Source organism: Myxine glutinosa, chromosome 3 (assembly GCF_964187855.1).
Source record: "Myxine glutinosa chromosome 3, kmMyxGlut1.1, whole genome shotgun sequence".
NCBI lineage: Eukaryota > Metazoa > Chordata > Myxini > Myxiniformes > Myxinidae > Myxine > Myxine glutinosa.
Window position 1 is genome coordinate 62,995,189 of NC_136263.1, and position 11,919 is coordinate 63,007,107.

Genomic DNA, 11,919 nt, shown 5'->3' on the forward strand with positions numbered 1-11,919 from the left:
CGTGGGAAAGGGTCTCGGGGACAATTTTGCACGTACCTTGAGTACCCACGCCGCAGTGGAAGCGGGGATCGAGTCTCGCACGAACCACGTGTGGTTGCGTACGCCCGAGCAGATGGCGTACCACGTGACCCGTGCTGTTACCTTTCTTATAGAACCCGATCAGAGCGATCTAATTCGTACCATGCTAAGCCAATGATGGAAAACACAAGACGGTCGAATCAGAAGGAAGAACAGATTTATTTACACTATGTACAATGATTTGGTAGAAGAAGGAACACAGGGCAGAACTTAAGCAGTCTTAACTTTCCCAGACATGGGCCCGATCACTCACACGGGGAAATGGAAGAAGAATGTCCGCGCGCCGAACGCGGCTGCTTCGGTCGCTCCAGGAATAGCTCACCCGGCGTGGCCCTCTGGCGGTCACAGCACGTATCCCGGCGAAGGCAGGCAGGCGGGAAAATCCTTGTGGCGCGTATATCGGCAAAGGCAGGCAGGAGGAAAAACGCGTGTCTGTGGCCCGGCGTGGGTCGTCTTTACAGCGCGATTAATACTGCGCAGAGCGCGCGCGGGGAGCAGGGCAAGTTCGTGTGCAATGCGGTTATGCTCAACTCAACTGAACTGCCGTATTTTCACAACTCCGATCGCGTAACTGGTCTGACTTGCCGTGTGCTCATCTCATAACTGAGAACTGAGGTGGGGGCTCTGGGCACAGAGTTATCACGCCCCGCCATAGCCCGACTTGAACGTTCCAAACCCCACCTTTTGCCGCAGTGGTAAGTCACTCCACTCGAGCCCTGATTGGCGGCTCGCGCTTACTTTTGGCTCCTCCTCCGCCTTCCTTTGGCCTCGGTCGACTTGTTCAGGCCTGCCTCGTGGTATTTCGTGCCAAAACCAAAAGCATCGAAGCATCGTAAGGATACCTAATTCTCATTATCCTACTCAACGCAAAACTAACACAGGAAAGGACTACACTTACATTTACTAAGAAATAACAGCTTAAACAAGGCTACATGTTGCAGTGTATCTAACTAGGAGGGGAAATTAACCTTTATTATAAAACCACAAAACCACAACAATATATACACACACACGCACGCACATTCATATACAGTATATATATACACACGCACATTCATATATGCACACACACACGCACATTCATACACACACACACACACACACTCATATATATATATTGTTGCGGATATGGGATTTGCATCCATCCATATCCGCTTGTAAATATTCCCCTATTTCCTCAATACTTCCCAGCTATCCCCAATCCCCCATTCCCTCGTCCCATTTTCTGTAAACAACACTCTGTAGACCCGACCTCCCCCTATTTCCCCCATTAAATGTCGTGCCCAGGTTCACCGCATCTCATGTAAGACAACTATAGGACATCTTGCTAGTTATTCTTAGTCTATGTCAGTTAAGGACTAGTTTCCATTAATTCTGACCCTTCGTTGCACCAGAATGTGATTGTATGGCACCGTTAGGAAGTTTAGGACCTCCCGATACCTCCCCGCAGCTCTTCCTCACGGTTCAGCAACAACAACAACAACAACGGCAGCGGCGGGCGCGGGAAGTGCGCGTCCTCACTCCGGCTTGGTTGGTAGGGGGTGTTGGGAGGGCACCAGGCCTTCCCAACGAGCCGCCATCGAACATGTGCTCGACGGGGTTACCAAATAGGGGCTCCCTGTCAGCTCCTCGTCAAGGGCGGCGCCCGGTAACCCCCGCACCCAATGGAAGCGGCGGAGCCAACCAGCCGAGGGCGTGTCACTCCCCGCTGAGCATGCGCAGGGAGAGGGAGGTGACGTCAGATGCGCGCTGAGCTTGAAGCAAGAAAGACGTCCCTTCCGAGCGCTGTGAGGCCTCCCCGCATCTTCTGGACTGGACCGTGCTTTATCCTGTCCCCGAGCCAAGGTGCACCTTGTGCTATCGACCTACCTGTCCCTTCCTGCCATCAATCCCTGTGTAAGTCCGCCTTGTTCCGTTTGTCTGTGGTCTGTCTGGGCTAAGATAAGACGGTAATTAAGTGCCCATCTCTTCTGTGTCTTTACCTCACTCTGCCTTGTAATCTACCCCTTTTCTCCACCACTGTAATTATACCCTCCTCCGGAGGTCTTGAGAACTGTACCCCTTGCGTCGTTTCCTCTTTCCCAGTCGTCGTGTCCTTTCTATCATTGATTTGGCATAGCGCGATTTGGTCAACGTCTGGGTGGACTCGGGGTCTAGTCGGGGAATAACTGTTCGGTCGCGGCAATACCACCGCTCGGTAAATAACATCTAAACCGCGTCCGTAACAATATATATATATGTATATATATTGTTACGGGTCGCGGACACGATTGTTACTTTGGGCCGAGCGGATGGTCAACCGCGACCGTTACAGGATCCCCGATTAGCCCGACTCCCCCAACGTTGACCAATCGCGCCACAGGTATTCAATCGGGAAACCTCTAAAGCGACCGAATGTAAAGAGGAAGAGAGAAGAAGACAGAGTACGGAGGAATAACAGGATTTATTATACACACAAGCAAAAAGAAGGAGCGATCAAAGTTATTTACAAGCAATGGATGGAAGAAGCAGTCACACAGTGAATCGTTAGCTTATACTATTCAATTTACTTAACCCCAGGACAACGATTAAGACAGACGACGTTCACACTTACACGGGGGAAATTGCAGGCAGGAATGGCGGAGGTGGGTTGCTGGAGAGGGAGGCAGGGTCAGGTCCCTGCAACTGGCAGGGCTGGAGGTAGCAGCTCCTTTTTGGTGGGAAAACCCTCGGTTGCGTCGACGCTGCTGATGCTGTGGACGTCACGCGCTGGCTCGGTCACACCTGCTCCTCTCCTTCTGGTGGAGCCGTCTCCCTCCTCTCAGCGCGTCTCTCCAAAGCTTGTTTCATCTCCAAGTACCTCTCCTTTTTGGTTTGGAGCGTCTCTCATCTCTCATCTCACAGCTCACAGCCCAGCTCACAGCTCATCTCTCCTCTCATCTCATCTCTCATCTCCGAAGCAGTCCCTTCCAGTCGCTTTTATTACTCGGGTCGGAATCAAGCCGCCGGCTGCGAGGGCACGCCTACCGGGTCGCTCACCGCGGTGCTGGTTGGCTGTTAGGGCTGTCCGATTCCCCCTTTGATCATGACGACGTGCCACGCCTGTGAGTTGGCGGCTCCTACCCCCCTCTTCTCCGAGATTAGTACATGGGCAATGGCGGCTTGCGGGATTGAACACCACTCGCACCGCTTTTGAAAGGAACTTTGGAGAGCGGAGATGATTGGGGAAATTGAAAGGGGCCTACGCTTATTTCGTTTGATACAATGCAGAGTCAATCTAGTGGGAAACACATATTTAGCCTACATAGAATAAGGAAATAAGCTATTTAAAAAGATATATCGTGGCCTGTGTGTAAGTTTCATGGAATTAACTAGGGGGACGTCCTTCGACCTTATTTACTCTACGAGGGTCAGTTAAAACACAGCAAACCAGTTCTCACATTCTTTACACTTTCCAAATTCGTTACAATATATATATATATACTGAAACGCAAAAGAAACTTACCACCTTTGAAACCTTTAAATATCAACAATAACGCTGCGTGTAGTAAATGTGTGAACTTATTTGTGGACAATAGTGTCCTCACTGTCAGACAAAACGGTCATGGATGGTCACTTGAACCTTCAATGGTCACTTCATAGCACAGCTGTTGAACAGCCGTTTTGACTGTCAGTGATTAGCCAAAGGGTATGGGATGATTTTAATGAGCTACACGTGATGTCTTGATATTGGCTTTAAAAAGGTCAGTGCAAAATGGGCATTTTGACCGAAAAATTTGACCATTTTGACCAACTTCAAAAAGACCGAAAACACAAAAGAAACTTACCACCTTTGAAACCTTTAAATATCAACAATAACACTGCGTGTAGTAAATGTGTGAACTTATTTGTGGACAATAGTGTCCTGACTGTCAGACAAAATGGTCACGGATGGTCACTTGAACCTTCAATGGTCACTTCATAGCACAGCTGTTGAACAGCCGTTTTGACTGTCAGTGATTAGCCAAGGGGTACGGGATGATTTTAATGAGCCGCACGTGATGTCTTGATATTGGCTTAAAAAAGGCCAGTGCAAAATGGGCATTTTGACCAAAAAATTTGACCATTTTGACCAACTTCAAAAAGACCGAAAACGCAAAAGAAACTTATCACTTGTTTGAAATGTAATAAAATTGTAACAGTTCAAAATAAAACAAACCAACAATTGCTTATTGAAACATTGGCATTTTATTGATGACATGTCAAGTTTTTGACCAAGATACACCATCTCATCAGTTTGTTCTACAGTACAGAACAACACAGGGTGCAATGTCTGTCCCCTTTCAATAGCGTGTGGCGCCACCATTGTTTTGGATACAGGCAGTGCATCATCGGCGTATACTGCCTACCAGTCTTTGGATGGATTGCTGCTGGATTCTGTCCCACTCAGTCCTCAATGTCTGAAGCAGCTCTGCCCGTGTCCTGGCCCTGCCAACTACGCGTCTCCCAAGCTCATCCAACAGGTGCTCTATGTGATTCAGGTCAGGGGAGAGCGCAGGCCACTGCATGGTGTTAATGTTCTCGCCTTGGAGAAATGCAGTGGTAAAGCGAGCAGCATGGGGACGAGCGTTGTCATGCTGAAAGGTTCTCAGTTCTGGGTGGTCTAGCAGGAATGGCAGCAGATGAGGTCGCAGGATGTTATCCACATACCGCTGGGCGTTAAGATTCCCATCCACAACCACCAGTGGCGTCCTGTACCGGCCTGATATGGCGGCCCACACCATCACACTTGGGCCACCCCACCTGTTGGCTTGACGCACGCAACAATCGGCATATCGCTCGCCAGTTCTTCTCCAGACACGCTCACGCCCATCAGGACTGTCCACACAGAACCTTGACTCATCGCTGAAAGCGACCTCGTTCCACTGCGCCAAGGTCCACCGGTGATGCTGCTGGCACCATCTCTGTCGGTTGCGGCAATGGGCAGCCGTTATCACGGGGCCTCTGTATGGTCTTCTGGCAGTCAGACCATAGTCATGCAGTCGTCTTCGTGCAGTATCATTGGAGATCCGTGGGTTTGCACGCCCCGGAGTTTCTGCCGCAGTGCGGGATGCTGGACGGAATCGATTTTGACTTCGGACCATCTGCCTGTCCTGCCTTGCAGTGGTGACTCTTGGCCTCCCTGATCGAGGTCTGTCATCTGCAGAGTTGTGGAGGGTGTCTCTGACCACCAGGGCCGATATCGTCTGGTGTGAACAGCCAAGGCGATGTGCCACCTCACGGTAGCTCAGTCCGCCTTGCAGCATGCCCAGGGCACGCTGCCGTTGATCCCTTGACAATCGTGGCATGTTGATTGAAATGCCCATTTTGCACTGGCCTTTTTAAAGCCAATATCAAGACATCACGTGCAGCTCATTAAAATCATCCCGTACCCCTTGGCTAATCACTGACAGTCAAAACGGCTGTTCAACAGCTGTGCTATGAAGTGACCATTGAAGGTTCAAGTGACCATCCGTGACCATTTTGTCTGACAGTGAGGACACTATTGTCCACAAATAAGTTCACACATTTACTACACGCAGTGTTATTGTTGATATTTAAAGGTTTCAAAGGTGGTAAGTTTCTTTTGCGTTTTCGGTCTTTTTGAAGTTGGTCAAAATGGTCAAATGTTTCGGTCAAAATGCCCATTTTGCACTGGCCTTTTTAAAGCCAATATCAAGACATCACGTGCAGCTCATTAAAATCATCCCGTACCCCTTGGCTAATCACTGACAGTCAAAACGGCTGTTCAACAGCTGTGCTATGAAGTGACCATTGAAGGTTCAAGTGACCATCCGTGACCGTTTTGTCTGACAGTGAGGACACTATTGTCCACAAATAAGTTCACACATTTACTACACGTAGTGTTATTGTTGATATTTAAAGGTTTCAAAGGTGGTAAGTTTCTTTTGCGTTTTCGGTCTTTTTGAAGTTGGTCAAAATGGTCAAATGTTTCGGTCAAAATGCCCATTTTGCACTGGCCTTTTTAAAGCCAATATCAAGACATCACGTGCAGCTCATTAAAATCATCCCGTACCCCTTGGCTAATCACTGACAGTCAAAACGGCTGTTCAACAGCTGTGCTATGAAGTGACCATTGAAGGTTCAAGTGACCATCCGTGACCGTTTTGTCTGACAGTGAGGACACTATTGTCCACAAATAAGTTCACACATTTACTACATGCAGTGTTATTGTTGATATTTAAAGGTTTCAAAGGTGGTAAGTTTCTTTTGCGTTTCAGTATATATATATATATATATATATATATATATATATATATATATATATATATATATATATATATATATATATATATATACACACACATGCGCACACACACACACACATTAATATATACACACACACACACACATATATATACGCACATTCATATACACACATTCATATACACACACACATTCATATAACACACACACGCACATTCATATACACACACGCACATTCATATACACACGCACATTCATATACACACACATATGCACATTCATATACACACGCACATTCATATACACACACATATGCACATTCATATACACACACACACGCACATTCATATGCACTCACGTACATTCATATACACACACATATACACACACATTCATATACACACACACACCATTATATATATATATATGTTAAAAGATGGAGGTAAAGGTGCCACCTCGTTGTCCGACGGATATTTCTGGCAGGCAATGATGCAAAGTTCCTCGGTCGCCTTCTTCATCTCCTGCGGCATCGAGGTCTTTGCCATGGGGTCGTGGTGAGGGGGTGGAAAGAAGGTGTGGTGTACAGTAGTGAGCAACAACACATTTACTCTCCGTCTCTCGGTACAGTACATTTAGGCCTACTCCGTACTCTAGCTATTTGTGCTCTGCAGGTGCGTAAGACAAGAAGATTCGAGGTAAGAATCCCTGTTCTCTCCTCACCGGGGGCCGGACCAAGGCGAAATCCTCAGGTATATCGACATCGTCGTTTCTCTGCTCGTCACGTGCTTCCGCCATCACTGGTTAATGACAATGTTATTCCTTGCCTTGCCAACGCTGTTACTGTAGTGTTAATAATTAACATGGACACGGACAAGTGCACTCTCCATAAGCATACATTTGTCATTCAATTTTTCATGAGGAAAGGCCGGAGGGTCGATTTTTAAATAAACCTCAGAGCTTCTTACACCCACAGGAAAATAAACTAACATTTCGGGGCGGCTTTTGCACCGCTCCTTTCCTGTCCCATCTCAAGGCGCTGCATGACGTCATCGCCGGGCGACGAAGGCTGCTTGGCCAAAGACGCGAAAAAAATAGAGTAGCCTTTTTCACTCCGTTTGTTTGTTTGTCCGGGCGATATCTCAGCCATCCTTGGAGGTATATGTACGGCGTAGCCCGTGGGGAAATGCCGTCTATAACAGTGTTTGTCTGTCCATATGTCCCCACAAACGTCCACCAATCAGAGTTGAGGATCTGATCACATGACAGAGGGGCAAGTTTCGTAACCATTACAGTTGCATATTTTACCATAGTACAGCGGATAACAACAATTGTGCATTTTATGAGAAAAGCATGAAATTTCTAACAGTGCACACCATAAGGTTTATTTTCAGATGTGGAGGGAAGTCAGATTTGACCTCTGAGGACCGTGAGAGGTCAAATCCAAAATGGCCGCAAGTCCACCGAGTCTAATGTTCAAACGCGCTTAATTTTGGAACCAAATAGTGTAGAAAAACATTATAGGTGTCATTTCCAACTAAATTGGGGATGCTCCTGATGAGCTGTGGGTTGCCTTTGGTGTCGGGTCAAGCTTTCGGTACATAGCTGTTCACGAAATGGTTGCCACATTGAATCCAACACAGTGTCTGACTCTCCCAATCTTTCACGCTTTCACCGGGTGTGATACTGTATCTGCATTCGCTGGCAGAGGAAAGAAGACTGCCTGGGAAACTTGGAAGTCTTTATTAGAGGTGAATGATGCTTTCAATGAACTCCTAGGCATGCCAAGTGAGGTCAGTGAAGGCTCAATGTTACTGCTGGAGCGATTTGTGGTGCTGATGTACGACCGAACCAGTGAGAGCACGGAAGTGAATGATGCCAGGAAGCAGCTCTTCACACAGAAGTGTAGAACTCTAGAGAACATTCCTCCAACCCAGGCAGCACTCAAGCAGCACATCAAGCACACTTGCTACCAGGCCAACTGTTGGAACCAGGCATTGGTCATGGATCCAGAGATGCCAGACCCATTTGACTAGGACTGGACAAAGGAGACAACTGGGTGGCAGCCTCTTTGGACCACTCACCCTGAAGCATCAAAATCGTGCCAAAATCGATCCACTGTGGCTGCAAGAAAGGGTGCACTGGACGCTGCAAGTGTGCCAAAGCTGCACTCAAGTGCACTGCACTGTGCTTCTGTTCTGGAGACTGTTAGATTTTGATCATTACCAATTTTCATCATTGCACTTGATTTAATGTAAGCTTTTGTGAACATACTTAGTTAACGAGTTATTTTTTCAGAGGTTATTGCATCATTCCTTGCAGTGTAAACACTTTTTTCATCATTTCTGATCTTTGGGTGTTCTGTACCTATCCCTCCCTGTACCTGAAAAAAATAAAGTTTTAAAAGTTCAAATGAACTTTTTCCAATAGCAGTTCCAACTGCAGTATCATAAAAATAGATATTTAACGTAATTTGACCTTGACCTAAATGCATGTCCTTGAGTTCTGGCGATCTCAAAAGTATCACCAAATGAATGGGCATCCCCAATTTAGTTGGAAATGACACCTATAATGTTTTTCTACACTGTTTGGTTCCAAAATTAAGCGCGTTCGAACATTAGACCCGGTGGACTGGCGGCCATTTTGGATTTGACCTCTCACGGTCCTCAGAGGTCAAATCTGACTTCCCTTCACATCTGAAAATAAACCTTATGGTATATACTAACTATGCTAGAAATTTCATGCTTCTCTCAAAAAATGCACAATTTGTTAAAATATGAGAGCTTATCCACTGTACTACTAAAATGAATTATAATAACCTTCTATGGAACGTTTTGGGATCCCAGCGGGTGTCGTAAGTATCTTAATACAATTGTGATTTAACATTATATATTTTATATTAATACCATAGTATTAATTTGTGATTGGAATGATGAATAATGCATTGATGCTGTTTGGAATGAAAATATAGAGATGTTGAGTTTAAAGCAGAATGAGGAAATGACGTAAGGGTTTCCATCCACATCATTCACGGATTCCCCATTTCCAGTTTCGCCACTGACTGGATATAGCAACATTCAGACGGTACGTTTTTTGTCCAAGTCCTTCACAAACCTGCTGTCAATGCCTGAAGTCAAATTTTTAAAAACATACATTAATTACTAACTGGTCATACTATCCCAATGCCCTTCCAGGTCATACTATCCTCTTCAACTAAAGTGTCAAACAAGCCCGGCTACGCCATTGTTAGACTTTTGGTCTTGTTACCCTGCGCTCGCGAAGCGAAAAGCAGGGTCAGTGCGGCACGGGTCCTCAGTTGAGGTCCTCAGCATCATCCAGTTTCGGCCCTTCAACCTCGATACGGTCAGCTAAGTTGGGCCAGCAGGGGCACATACACATCCACATGCAGCAACTACACCTGGATGCGTACAAACCCCCACCCCCAGCCAGTGCGAACGCAGACTACAACAACAACACCTCTGCATCCAGAATCCACAGCACCAAACAAACATGGTGGAACACTCAAACACCCACCTTTATACCCTTCACCACTCACCAACAAAACACACCAGATCATTCATACACACACATACACACACACAACACCAACCAACCAACCACCTGCCTTTACAACATACACCACTCAACATACAAAAAACACACTCATGCAAAAATTTATTCATGCAAAAACACACACCCTCACCCACTCACTCATATACACAAAATAAGAAATAATAATCGTAAAAAAACAAAACAAACAAACAAAAAAACCAACCTACCAAAAAAAAAACCACAAAACCAACCGTTCGACGTGCCTCCATAAACTTCCTCCATATCCAAAATGAGCCTTTCAAGGCAACCTGGGCCACCTTGTCACACATCCTCCTTCTTTCTGTCCCACACACTCCCAGCCGAGCAAGAAATGCAGAAAAGGAATTGCCAATATACCCTCTACACCCCACCTCAAATGGCTGACACGAAACTCGCCAACCCTTTTCCCCGCACTCTGCCTCCAGCTCACTGTACTTTCCTTTCTTCCTCTGGTGCACCTCCTCCATGTTCTCTTCCCAAGGTACCGACAATTCCCCTAAGATTACCTGTCTTACAAATGCACCTGACCAAATAACAATGTCAGGCCGCAACCTTGTCACACATATCTCCTCTGGGAATACCAATTGTGGCTTTAGGTCTGCCACCACCTGCCAATCACAAGCATCTGACAGCCCTCTTGCTTTCCACTTCCTCCTCCTTCCACCTCTTACCACTTGGCCCTCTTTGACAAACCACACCTCTCCCCCATCAGTCTCCTTCTCCACTGTTCTTTCTCTCGACCTCAGCACCTCTTGTTGCACCATCTGCACCACCACCGCCAGCACCTGATCATGTCGCCACCTGTATTGTCCTGCTGCCAATGCTACTGAACATGCACTCAGTGCATGCTGCACCGTTCCCACACCTCCACACAAATAACATCTCTCCTCCTGCAACAACCCCTACAATCTCAAGTTTACTGGTGACGGAAACACATCATACGTTGCCCACAACAGGAAATTCAACAATGTTGGCTCCATCCTCCAAATCTCTTGCCACTTCAACATCCTCACCCGCACACCTTCACACTTAGTCCAAGTACCTTGCTGTGCCTGACCGACTGCTTTCACATATCTCCCCTCCTCTTCCTTTTTTCTCACCTCCCTCTCAACCATCTTCCTCCTCTCTTTAACACATGCCTTTCCCCATCGCTTATGCTTCATTCACCCCAAGCCATGTGTTACGTGCTCCTCCCCAACCCCCTGGTCACGGTGTACCTCCGAGCCACGAGAGGAGTCACGGCAGAAAAATGTGTTATTCTGGATGTCAAAGATCAATGGAGAAGCCACCCCAATTGTTACTCACAAACAAATATTGTATTAAGATCACACAAGAATAACAGTGCAACAATAATAGTATTGAAAAGTACAATCAATTTGTCCGATGATGGTACCATCAGTTTTGTAATATAGAACTCACTGTGCTCCAAGTGAGTGAAACAAGAACATTCCCCAATGTCTCTTATTCCCGGTTTCAAGCCAACGTTGCTTCGCTCCAGCGATCGCCAGAACGATGTCCAATCGAGACCAGAATCCCGTGCGGATGGCAAGGACAGTCACACAGCCGAAGCTGTACCAAGGCGCCCTCAAGGCGACTGGGAAATCCAAAGGCGCCCGACAGGCGACTAAGAGATCACACCCTCGGGTATGGATGAATTAACCTTCAAAAAGCCACGACACACACACGCCCCAGATCGACGTCTGAATGCGGTGGAGATGGTCGAAAAGAGACGAAACCGCGAGTGAAGCACAAGTCCTGCGCGAGTCAAAATGGCCGACGACCCGCTCCCGAGACGTAACGGCCCGGTGATAATTCTCTTCGGAATCCACCGCCAAAAACCTGATACGCAGGTTGATCGGTCACAGCGATGACAACTCTGTCGCAGTAATTCCTTTCCCGGAAACCCGACAGTTCGCTCGTGTGTCTTGCTCGCCAACGTTCACTTCAGAACGCAGAGCGACTCGGCTTTCTTGTCCGACTCCCTCGCTCCGCCCTTTTTCTCCCTCTTCTTCCTCTTCGTCATCCGGT

The 11,919-nt window shown here is 47.0% G+C and overlaps 1 long non-coding RNA gene across 1 annotated transcript in view; it reads right to left on the bottom strand.

Moving 5' to 3' along the window:
* The window catches only part of LOC144891316 (uncharacterized), a 23,918-nt gene extending 16,771 nt beyond the window's left edge, over nucleotides 1–7,147 (bottom strand). Inside the window, exons 1-2 of the long non-coding RNA XR_013622841.1 lie at nucleotides 7,024–7,147; nucleotides 6,759–6,839 (exon numbers count right to left, since the gene is read on the bottom strand). This is a non-coding gene — a long non-coding RNA (uncharacterized LOC144891316). The remainder of the gene's footprint in view (nucleotides 1–6,758; nucleotides 6,840–7,023) is intronic.
* Nucleotides 7,148–11,919: the final 4,772 nt, after the last annotated feature.